At 36.8% G+C, this 12222-nt stretch overlaps 1 protein-coding gene across 7 annotated transcripts in view; it reads left to right on the plus strand.

Moving 5' to 3' along the window:
- Positions 1-12222, plus strand: part of PPP3CC (protein phosphatase 3 catalytic subunit gamma) — a 135305-nt gene that overhangs the window by 67369 nt on the left and 55714 nt on the right. The gene's annotated exons all lie outside the window — the stretch shown is intronic.

Here is a 12222-nt window from a genome sequence, read left to right on the forward strand (position 1 = left end):
TCTCCATGCAAATCTGGGATGCCTTTTTTCTTTTTTTCACAAGGAGGTCCTGGGGATCGAACCTGGGTCCTCCATATGGTAAATGGGAGCTCAATTGCTTGAGCCACAACTGCTTCCCTCAAGCTTTGGTTTTATTGATTCTATTCTTTTTTGTTTTGTTTTGTTAATTTTCTATTTCATTTACCTCCACTATAATCTTTCTTATTTCCTTCCTTCTGCTCATTTTGGGTATAGTTTGCTTTTCTTTCTCTAGTTCCTTTAGTTATGAGGTTAGGTCTTGGTCCAATTTGAGATCTCTTTTCTTCTTTAACATAATAACCATTTAGGGCTTTAAATTTCTCTCTCAGCCCTGCTTTTTCTGTGTCCCATAAGTTTTGGTATGTTGTATTTTTGTTTTTACTTGCCTCAAGAATTTGCCTTGTGATTTTTTCTTTGACTCACTGGTTATTAAACAGTGTTTAATTTCCACATATATTTGAGTTTCCCAGTTCTCCCTCTGTTATTGATTTCTGATTTCATTATATTGTTCTTAAAGAAGATACATTGTATGATCTTAATATTTTTTAATTTTATGAGACTTGTTTTGACATCTAACATATGGCTATCCTGGAGAATGACCCAAATGCACTGGAGAAGAATGTGTATTTTGCTGCTGTTGGGTGAAATGTTCTGTATATGTATAGTTGATTTCAGTATTATTTGAGTCTTCTCTTTCCTTTTTTTTTAAAACGATTTATTTAATTTATTTATCCCGCCCCCCCCCTTGGCGCTTGCTCGCTGTCTTCTCTCTGTGTCCATTCGCTGTGCATTCTTCCGCCTTTGTTGTGTCATCTTGCTGTGCCAGCTCTCTGCAGGCACAGGCTATCAGTTCTCCATGGGCGTGGGCTGGGCCAACTTGCCTTCACAAGAAGGCCCTGGGATACGAACCCAGGACCTCCTGTGTGATAGATGGGAGCCCAATTTATTGAGCCACATTCACTTCCCTTCTCTTTCCTTTTTGATCTTTTGTCTAGATACTTTATCCGTTCTTGAAAGTGATATATTGAAGTCTCCTACTTCTATTTCTTCCTTCAAATCTGTCACTATTTTCTTCATATATTTTGGGGCTCTCTGGTCAGGGGCACATATATTTGTAAGTGATATGTCTTCTTATTAAATTGATCCCTTTATCAATATATAATGTCCTGGGAAGCAGACTTGGCCCAGTGGATAGGGTGTCTGTCTAGCACATGGGAGGTCCAAGGTTCAAACCCCGTGCCTCCTTGACCTGTGTGGAGCTGGCACATGTGCAGTGCCAATGTGCGCAAGGAGTGCCCTGCCATGCAGGGGTGACCCTCACATAGGGGAGCCCCACGCGCAAGGAGTGTGCCCCGTAGGGAGAGCCGCCGAGTGCGAAAGAAAGTGCAGCCTACCCAGGAATGGTGCCACACACATGGAGAGCTGACACAAGACGATACAACAAAAAGAAACACAGATTCCTGGTGCCTCTGATATGGATAGAAGCGGTCACAGAAGAGCACACAGCGAATGGACACAGAGAGCAGACAACTGGGGGGAGAGAAATAAATAAAAAATCTTAAAAAAAAAAAAAAATATATATATATATATATATATTATGTCCTTCTTTGTCCCTTGTAACAGTCTTTGACTTAACATATATTTTATCTAATATTAGTATAGCTACCCCAACTCTCTTTTGGTTACTATTTGCGTGGAAAATTTCCCCGCATCCTTTTTCTTTCAACCTAATTGTGTCTTTGAGATTAAGATCAGTATTTATAAATTGCCTAGGGTTGGTCATGTTTTTTTTTTTTTAATCCAACCTTCCAATCTCTGTTTTCACTGGAGAGTTTAATTCATTTACATTTAAAGTAACCTGACAATACAGGACTTTCTTCTCTCATTTTGTTATTTACTCTTTGTAAGTCTTTTACCTTTTCTTAATCCCTCAACTCTTCTATTAATGCCTACTTTCATAATTATTTCCTTTTTATAGTGTACAATTTTTAGTCCCTTCTCATTTCCTTCCATATATACTTTTCATATATTTTTGGTTACTGTGAGGCCTGAATTTAACACTGTAAATATATTACAGTCACATTTGAGTTGATACCAATTTAACATCAATAGCATACACAGCGTTCCTATACCCCTCCATTTCCCCACCTTTTTGTTTTTCTTGTTACAGATTACATCTTTATATTTTGTATGTCTAAAGCCATAGGTTTATCATCACTTGTTATACATTTGTAATGTAGAACCTGTAAGAGGTAAGAATTGGTGTTTATACCCAAAACACAATGAACATTTATGATTGCCCGTATGTTACCCTTACTGGAAATCTTTATTTCTTTATGCCACCTCTATCCACTGTCTAATATCCAAAGAATGGGTCTAGTGATGATGTTTTCTTTCAACTTTTGTTTATCTGGAATATTTTAAACTTTCCCACATTTTTAAGAGAAAGTCTTGCCAAATATAAAACTCATGGTAAGCAGTTGTTTTCTTTTAGCACTTTTAATATTTTGTCCCGTTACCTTCTTGCTTCCATGGTTCCTTCTTTCCTCCCTCCCTCCCTTGTTGTAGATGTACAGAAAAATCATGCAGAAAATACAGAGTTCCCTTATACCCTCCTTCTATTATTAGCACCTTGCATTAGTGTGGTACATTTGTTACAGTTGGTGAAAAAATATTATAATTGTACTATTAACTATGTCCATGGTTTACATTATTGTTCCTTCTTTGAGTTTAGTAGTCCTATGGCTTTTTTATTCTAGTAATATATATACAACCTAAAATTTCCCCTTTTAACCACATTGAAATATATAATTCAATTGTGTTTATTCCATTCACAATGTTGTGTTACCATCACCACCATCCGTTAACAAAACTTTTCTATCACCCAAAATAGAAACTTTAGACAATTTAAGCATTAACTCTTCATTCCCTACCCCTACAGTGTCCCCTAGTAACCTATATTCTGGATTCTCATCCTATGAATTTGCTTATTCTAATGATTTCATAACAGTGTGATCATACAACATTTTCCTTTTACGCCTTGCTTATTTTACTCAACATGATATCTTCAAGGTTAGTCCATGTTGTCACATATATCAGAACTTCATTCCTTTTTATGTCTGAATAATATCCCATTGTATGAATATACTGCATTTTGTTTATCCATTTATTGGTTGATGGACACTTAGGTTGCTTTCATCTTTTGGCGATTGTGAATATTAACTCTATATACATCGGTGTGCAAATATTTGTTCATTTTCCTGCTTTCAGATATTTTTTGTGTATACCTAGAAGTGTATTTACCAGGTCAGAGCCTCCAGGTTTTCTGATGAGAAATCAGCCATCAATATTATTGGGACTCTCTTGTACTTAACCCACTTGTCCTTGGCATTCAACTGTTTGACTACAGTGTGTCTAGGCATGGTTCTCTTTGACTTCATCTTGTCTGGGGTTTGTTGAGCTTCTTGAATGTGCATGTCCATGTCTTTCTTTAAATTTGGAGAATTTTCTGCCATTAGTTCTTTTAATATTTGTTCTGCCTATTTCTCTGTTTCCTGTTTTGGAACTCCCATACTATGTATTGGTACTTGATGGTGTCCTACAGGTCTCTTAGGTTCTGTTCAAGTTTCTTTTTCACTTTTTTCCCTTTCTGTTCCTCAGCCTGAATCATTTCAATTGTCTTGTTTTTCAGGTCAGTGATTCTGTCTTCTGCCAGCTCTAATCTGACGTTGAAACTCTCTAGGAAATTTTTTGTTTCTGATATTGTGGTAATCAACTCTAGTTTTTCTGATTTGTTCCTTTTTCATCTTTCTGTATCTTTATTGAGATTCTTATATTGTTCATTCATATTTTTCCTGATATCCTTTAATTCTTTCTCCATATTTTCCTTTATCTCCTTAAGCATATTGAAGGTAATTTTTTTTTAAAAATTTGCCTGCCATTTCCAAAATCTCTTACTTTTCATTTATGGTTCCTTAAATTTTATCTTGCTCCTTTGGATGGCCCATCATTTCCTGCTTATTTGTTTGTCTTGTATCTTTGGATGCACATTGTACATTTTAATATTTTAAAGTGTTAACTCTGGGATTTAGTCCCTGGGCTGTCTATTCCTTAAGTTTGTATCCCACTAGTGATTTCCTTGAATGACAGAAGTTAACAAAAACATAGAAACTAATGCAAAAGACACCTTTTACAGTCTTGGCAAGTTGGTTCTGCATTGGCTTGTGCTCTCTCCTTCAGAGTTTAATCCTCATATCAAGAGGATCAACCTGAAGCGAAAGTGCTAGGTCCTTTCCATTATTTCTAAGCCTTGGACTTGTCCTGGGCTTGTGCACTTGTGCCCTCAGAAATTCCCCCATTTACAGGAATCTAAATGACTCCTTTACTTCCTATGAAATAGACTTCCTCCCCCTGGGATGCTCTACTGTATATCTTAAAGCTGGTGATCTTTTGCCCCAGGCCACTTTGATTTAATTATTTCTTATGCTGCTGTAGCTATCTGTAAGCTACTTTTGCCTATAGGGCAAGCTCTGGGAAGGTGAGCCAGAGAGGAGTATCCTGTTTCTTTTTTTAGGTAGATTGGCAGGGATAAACAGGCACCCCATTATGTTCATGGAAGTTATTCTCCCTCTGGAACAGGGCCAGGGCCCCATAATGGGAGTGCAGGCCCGCTCCATGCCATGCTGGGAAGGAGTTGGGGAAGGGTCCAGTAAAGGGCGCTGTGAGCTTCTCCTACCACTTTTTAAGTTGCTTTTTCTTGATTTGGCACTTGCTCAATTCCTGCAGCCTTTTAACTCTTTTCCAGAGTTTTGAGCAAAATGGTTATGCCAGTTTTTGGTAGCTGTTCAAAGATTTTGTGGGGGAATGGAAGCCTGGAGCATCTTGCACCCACATCTTGGTCAGCCAGAAGTCAAGTTATACTTTTAATTTTATGTCCTTCTGTAGTACTGTTTGAATTATTTTTACCACCACTATGTAGTACTTTCATAATTATTTTTTAAAAAACTGGTCATTTAAAAATTACCCAATTGAGACCCAAGCATTTAAAAGGTAAAATGTTTTTAAAAACACATAGGCAATTCTGCTGCACACTGCCGGTTAAGAACCACTGCCCCAGATGTTTTTGAACATATCTACTATTTGTCATTTGGAACCACCTAATCAAGTTGCTTAAAATATTGAAATATTTTGTATTGATTTCTAGGCCACATTTGGGGTATTCCTCATTATACTTCCTATCTGGAAAAATCAAATAATGTATATAAAGCAGTTAGTAAAGGCCCTGGAATGTGATGTTCAATAAATGTTAGGTATTTTTATTATTTCAGAGGATATAAATAATGAAGAAAGCTGCCCACAGGTGCTCCCATTCAGAATTAATGTAAATTATTTTTAGGAGATACCGGACATTGAACCTGGGACCTTGTACATGTGAAGCAGGCACTCCACCACTGAACTGCATCCACTCCCCAGTGTACAATTTTTTAACATGGCATTTTACCTAATTCTTTCTCTATTTTGTCAGTGGTTTGTTTTTTTTTTTCTTTTTGTTGTTTATCTGGTAAAATTTTTTCACCTTAATTTTACAAGACAGAATAATAGATTAGGAACCATTTTAAGTTCTCATTTTGTATGAAATTTCTTATCTAAGGTTTTTATTTGTTTTTCACATATTTTAACAGTAAACTTAGTTGCTTTCTTTTTTCCATATCTACCAAGATATTGCTTTTATTTCTCCCATAACTCTGCATGTGAAATGTAAATAGGTCTTGTAACAAACATACAAATTCATGTACAATTTTTAAATTTTATTCCTATATGAGGAAAGATCATGTGTGCCACTTCGAATGGCTGTTTTCAGTGATAAGCTGATTTCTTTTAAAGAACCTCTGTGGCTTTTAGAATCAGAACCTTGTAATTACTGCTAAATGATGCCTAGTCCCAGATTGTGCAGCTGGAATTGTGATTTTTAAAAGGGCTGGGATGGGAGGGAGTTTTCTCATAGCAATTCTTTTTTTTTTTTCTTCAACTTTTTATTTTGAAATACTTTCAAACTGACAGGACAGTTACAAAAATAATTCAAATTCCATAAAGAGAGCTTCAACACATCCTTACCCCAGATATCCAGATCCACCAATGTTATCATTTTACCACATTTGCTATATCTTTCCATATATCCCTCTGTATTAGTCAGCCAAAGGAGGGGTGCTGATGCAAAATACCAGAAATCAGTTGGTTTTCATAAAGGGTGTTTATTTGGGGTAGGAGTTTACAGTTACCAGGCCATAAAGTGTAAGTTACTTCCCTCACCAGTCTTTCGCCACATGGAGCAAGATGGCTGCCGACATCTGCAAGGGTTCAGGCTTCCTGGTTTCCTCTCTTCCCAGGGCGTTTCTCTCTGGGCTCAGCTCCTCTGTTTTCTCTACAAGGTCACCTGTAGACTATAAAGCTCTCTAGGCTTTGCCTCTCTCCACAGAGTAGCTGTAGACTAACAGGGGACCGGGTCTGTCTCTCTCTTCCCAGGGCTCAATTCACTGGGCTCAGCTGCTCTGCTCCTCTGTGTTCTTACTTCCTGGGCTCCAGCTCAAAACTCCCAACTCTGTCCTTTGTTATACCTTTTATCTATGAGTCCCTACTGAAGTGGCCCAATCATAAAGCCCTAATCGTAATTTAAGTAAAAGTGAAACTTCAGACAGACTAGTTTACAGACGTAATCTAATATCTATTTTTGGAATTCATAAACAATATCAAACTGCTACACCCTCTATCTGCCTATTTGTTTGTCTATTGTTTCACTCCATTTTCTAAACACTTGAGTGTATGTTATATACATCATGCTCCTTGAACACTCAGTGTCAGGTACATTTCCTAAGAACAAGAATATTCACTGACATGTCCACCTTAAGTACAGTTATCAAATTCAAGAAATCTAATATTGATATAAAGTTTACAGTCTATATTCCAATTTTTTCATATGTCCCAATAATTTCCCTTTGAGCCTTTTCTCCATCATTCTTAGATCCCTTCCAGAATCATGTATTCCGTTTAACTGTCACTGTCTCTTTAGTGGTTCTTTCTCTCTTTCTTTTTTTAATTGTGGGAACATATATATAACAACATAAATCTTTCTATCTTAACCACTCCCAGACATACCAACTAATGGGGTTGATGACATTCACAATGTGCAGTACCCTTACCACCTTTCCCTTACTTAAACTTTCCCATCTCCCCAAACAGAAGCCCTATACCCATTGTTCATTGATTCCCTAACCCCCTGACTATACCCCCCGCCCCCGGCAGCATGCACTCTAATTTCTGTCTCTGTAATCTTGCATATTTTCCAATATTTTCTTCGTAGTTACCATTAGGTTTAAATTTAACATCCTAAATATGTAATAATTTCATTTGCTTTGATACCAACTTAACTTTAATATTATACACAAACTATGTTCCTATACCCCTTGTTCTCTCTCCTTTACGTAGTTGATGTCACAAATTGCATATTTATACATTATAAATCCAAACTACTGATTTAGCATTATATTTTGGGGTAAGATTTATTTTATTTCTCTCCTACACCTTGTTGTTTGTGATCACTGTCTGCTCTCTGTATCCATTCATTGTGCACGTTCTGTGTCTGCTTGTCTTCTCTTCAGGAGGTACTGAGAACCAGACCCAGGACCTCACATGGGAGAGAGGGACTCAGTCTACTTGAGCTATCTCCACTCCCTGCTTTGTTGTGTCTCTTATTGAGTTGCCTCTTTCTGTCTCCTTGTTGCGTCATCTTGTTGTATCAGCTTGCTGTGCCAGCCTGTCGTGCCCCTTATTGTCTTACTCATCTTCTCTAGGAGGCACTAGGAACCAAAACTGGGACCTCCCATGTGATAGGTGGGGCGCCCAAATGCTTGAGCCACATCCATTTCCCTTATCATTACATTTTATGCATTTGCCTTTTAGATCCTGTAGGAAGTAAAAAGTGGGTTACAAACCAAAAGTACAATAGTACTGGCATTTATATTTACCCATGCCATCACCTTCATGGGAGATCTTTATTTCTTCATGTGGCTTCTCATATCAATTTCTTAATTACTTTATATTGCAGAGATTATTTTTCAATATTCTGTTCTTTTCTCCTTCCATATCAGATAATTGGAGTAGAAAAAAGTAGCATGGCATTCATTTTTGACTCATCATTTTGTTTTTGCAAAAACATTTATTTATTTATTTATTTTGCTTTTGAAAGGAAGAAATCGAGTGTTTTTATGATTATATCTCACAGCATTGGATCCAAGTTTCTAAAGAAAACTGATTTCTTGTTTCAGATGAGCCATTTATTAATGTGTAACCTTGCTGAGAGGTTCTAGATTCTCCTATAATTGTTGCTAATGAAAACAGTATTGTTATGATATGTTGCTTTATTTTAAATAAACAAATAATTGCCTATCATTGTTCATTGCAACATTATTGTTAGAGCAAAATATTGGTCTGTATGATTATGATATAGTCATAAAGATAAATACTATACAAATATTTTAAAAATTTAGAAAGTTTTCCATATAAAGATGTGGCATGATCTCCAAAGTATATCAAATACAAATACATGTGCAGACAATGTATACTTGCTAGCATTTATGTAAAATCCAAATGACATGAAAAGAGAATAAAAGTACATAGGTGCATGTGTATTTATAGAATGTATTTGTAAGGATTCTCAAGAAAATGGTAATATTGTTTGCGTGCAGAGAGTAGGAGAAAAACATTAGCTCTTAAATTTCAAACCACATAAATCTATTACCTAATTTTTAAAATTGAAAGCAATTAAAAATTGAACAAATATATTCAGTGGCTAGGACAGATGCTGGTTTCTTACAAATAGTATTGATTCTTTCAAAGAATTTTATTAAAAATTTTGTTTAGAACATGTATCATTGTGAACCTATGGCCATGCTTCATTTTTCCTTTACTATGGAAATTATTATTTTACACAACAAGCAGATAGTGAGCACAAACAACAAGGGGGGGGGAATAAATAAAGTAAATCTTTAAGAAAATTTGTAATGAAAGTGTAAAGTGCTTGAGTCAGCTAAATTAACCTTCATGAATTATGTATATGACTCTTTAGATTTTCCTAGGTATTCTTAAAAAAATTTTTTAAAATAATGATTAGGAAGAGTATTGCATGGTGTTTAAGAGCATTGACTTTGAGACAGACAAAACTAGGTTCAAGTCCCAGTCCTGCCATTTACCAGCTTGCAACTTTGGGCAAGTAAGCCCTGTTTCCTCTGCCATTGAACGACGATAATGACAGTTCTATTTCATATGGTTTCTGTGAGGATTAATTCAGATAATTTTATTGATTAATACTTTTATTTAATTTATTTTTTTTTTAAGATTTATTTTATTTCTCTCCTCTCATCCCCCGTTGTCTGCTGTCCATTCGCTGTGTGTTCTGTGTCCGCTTGCATTCTTGTCATGTGGCACCGGGACTCTGTGTCGCTTTTTTTGTTGTTGTTGCATCATCTTGCTGCTTCAGTTCTCTGTGTGTGCAGTGCCACTCTTGCGTGGGGCTCCCCTACGTGGGCGACACCCCGCATAGCACGGCACGCCTTGCTCATGACAGCACTGCGTGTGGGCCAGTCACCACATGGGTGAGGAGGACTGTGGTATCGAACCCTGGACCCTCTATATGGTAGGCAGACTCTCCATCAGTTGAGCCACAACCACATCCAGTTAATGCTTTTGTAATACCTACTATGGGTCAGGCACTATTCAAGTCATTTTACATATGTGAGTTTATTTAATTCTCATAGCAACCCTAAAATGTAGGTGGGTATTATTATTATTCTCATTTTATAGATGAGGAAACCATGGCAGAGGGAAAGTAATTTATCAGAGGTCGTATAGCTGGTAAATGACAAGCTCAGATTCACATCCAGACAGTCTCAGTTCAGAATCCATTCTCTCAACCACTATGCTATGTAAAGCACTCAGCATACTAAGGATACATGGCGACCTTCAACACGTTTCAGTAATACAGGCAGTAGATATTATTATACAAAGATTAGGTCTTCATCACAGTAAATATAGAAAGTGTAGATAAAATGAGTCAAATAAAAATATAAATACCATTTCAATCTAACTCCTCAGAGAAAATCTGAATATTTTATATGCATATTTCTATACTTAAAAAAATAAAAATGCTAACATTTTGTAAGCTGTTTAGTCACATTACTATAACATGAGCTTCTTTTTGCTCAATTTGATTTCTGATCTCCTGTTTTTAATTTACAAAATGAGTTAATTCACTATATTACTTGCCATCTTTCTCCAGATTTGACATCGTTTTGGAAGTAGGCTAAGGAATTCTTTTGCATCATTAGGGTTGAAAGAAATTTTATCAATATAAGAAGGTATTATGGAGCATGAGTTAATAAACAATTCAAATTCCTGCTTATCTACAAGTTTAGGACTTGTATTAAGGACTTTCTCTTTTTTTTAATGTTACATTAAAAAAATATGAGGTCCCCATATACCCCCCACCCCAGGACTTTCTTATTGCATTGACAACACTGGGAACTCTGGTTTCCAGGATTTTCAGAAGAAAATGTCATTCACTGGCCACTAAGGAAAGATCTTTTTTGTTTATCTTTTTATTCTAACAGCCTTTATGGCCAATGCTGGACCTACTTTTGAAATAACCGGAATGTTTAGTATTTAAGCAAACCAGAACGGTTTAACTGTAAGTAAGTAGATAACAAAGATGCATAAGACATGGCTCTAGTTACCTGGGAGCTCATAATAGAGTTAAGTATGTTATATAATACATGATCTTAAATGCTATTGTGGTAAAACAAAGCAAAACAAAACAAAAACAAAAAACCTCTGAAAAGTTCCTTTTAAAGGAACCCATAGACTCCCTTAATGAACTCAAATCCTGATGGTCAAGTATTGGCAATGAAGAGAGAATCTTATGTGTTCAGGAATGAAAAGACTTTATAACTTCAAATGTAATCCACTGCTGTACACCTGCTTCTAGGAATCTTTCTCTAATCATTCCTTTCCCCTACTGAACTCTTGTCCAAGTATAAACCTGTTATCCTCCACTTTATGCCCCAAAGCCTTGCCACAACCACAACCAGGCTCTGGTGTTTAAATGTCAGGTGTTTTTTTTTAAGCTTTGTAGATTACGAGAAGGAAATAAACAAGTAATTGCCAACTAGATAATCTGATTCACTATATAGGTTCTAGCCCATCTCCAGTGGAAGAGGAGAATGAACCCACATTTCAGTAGATGTGCCTGATGGGATTTCTGGTCTTCCTCACCAACATGCGCTCCCAAGAAGGCTTGACTTTTTAAAATCCAAGACCAAGGGAGAAGAAAATGTTCTCTTTTTCTTTAACCTAAAGCTCATCTTTCAGGTTCCCACCTCTTATTTTATGACCTATTCTTCCTGGATAATTTATGCAGAAATGAGTTCATCCTTTTTGGGGAGACCCACCCCCATCTTGGGTATTTCCTTGTTCTATAGTCCCAACTTGGCAACCACATCAAAGTGCAATGAATTAAGCATAACAATTTTACATAAAATAGAACCAGGACATAATTTGCTTAAGGACCATAAAAATAATGAGCTGATTCTTGATATTTTATCAATGTCTCTCTGCCCCCTGCCCCTGGATGGCTTCCTCTTCTGTCTGCTCCTTGTCTGTTCGCTGTGTCTGCTCATTGTGTCTGATTGTTGTGTCTGTTTGTTTGTCCACTTGTCTGTTTATCTTCTTTAGGAGGCACTGGAAACCGAACCAGGGACCTCCCATGTGGTAGGGGGGAGCTCAATTGCTTGAACCATATCCACCTCCCTCAGTGTCTCTTAAAACTCCTATTTTCATTTATATGTCTTCAGCACCTCCAGAGATCTTTTTAGATCAAATGGAATATTCAGACTCACAAGGCTTCCTGGACCAAACTTAGCATCTGTCTGCTGGTTATTTAAAGGAAAATCAGGCAGCAGGGAAAGCAGAAGGATACAGCCATCAGGCATCCCTTTTCAGGGGAGTAGTCCTCATAAGAGTGCAAACAGCAGTCCAGAGGCCATTTTCTGCCTCTTCCTCCTCCCCAACAAATCACATTAGGGGCAAGGAAAGAATAATCACATTGGCAGATTAGGGGACATCCCTGACTTAGAAGCTTCATGCATTCCAAGTGCC

This window comes from Dasypus novemcinctus, chromosome 29 (assembly GCF_030445035.2).
Source record: "Dasypus novemcinctus isolate mDasNov1 chromosome 29, mDasNov1.1.hap2, whole genome shotgun sequence".
In the NCBI taxonomy this organism is placed as follows: Eukaryota; Metazoa; Chordata; class Mammalia; order Cingulata; family Dasypodidae; genus Dasypus; species Dasypus novemcinctus.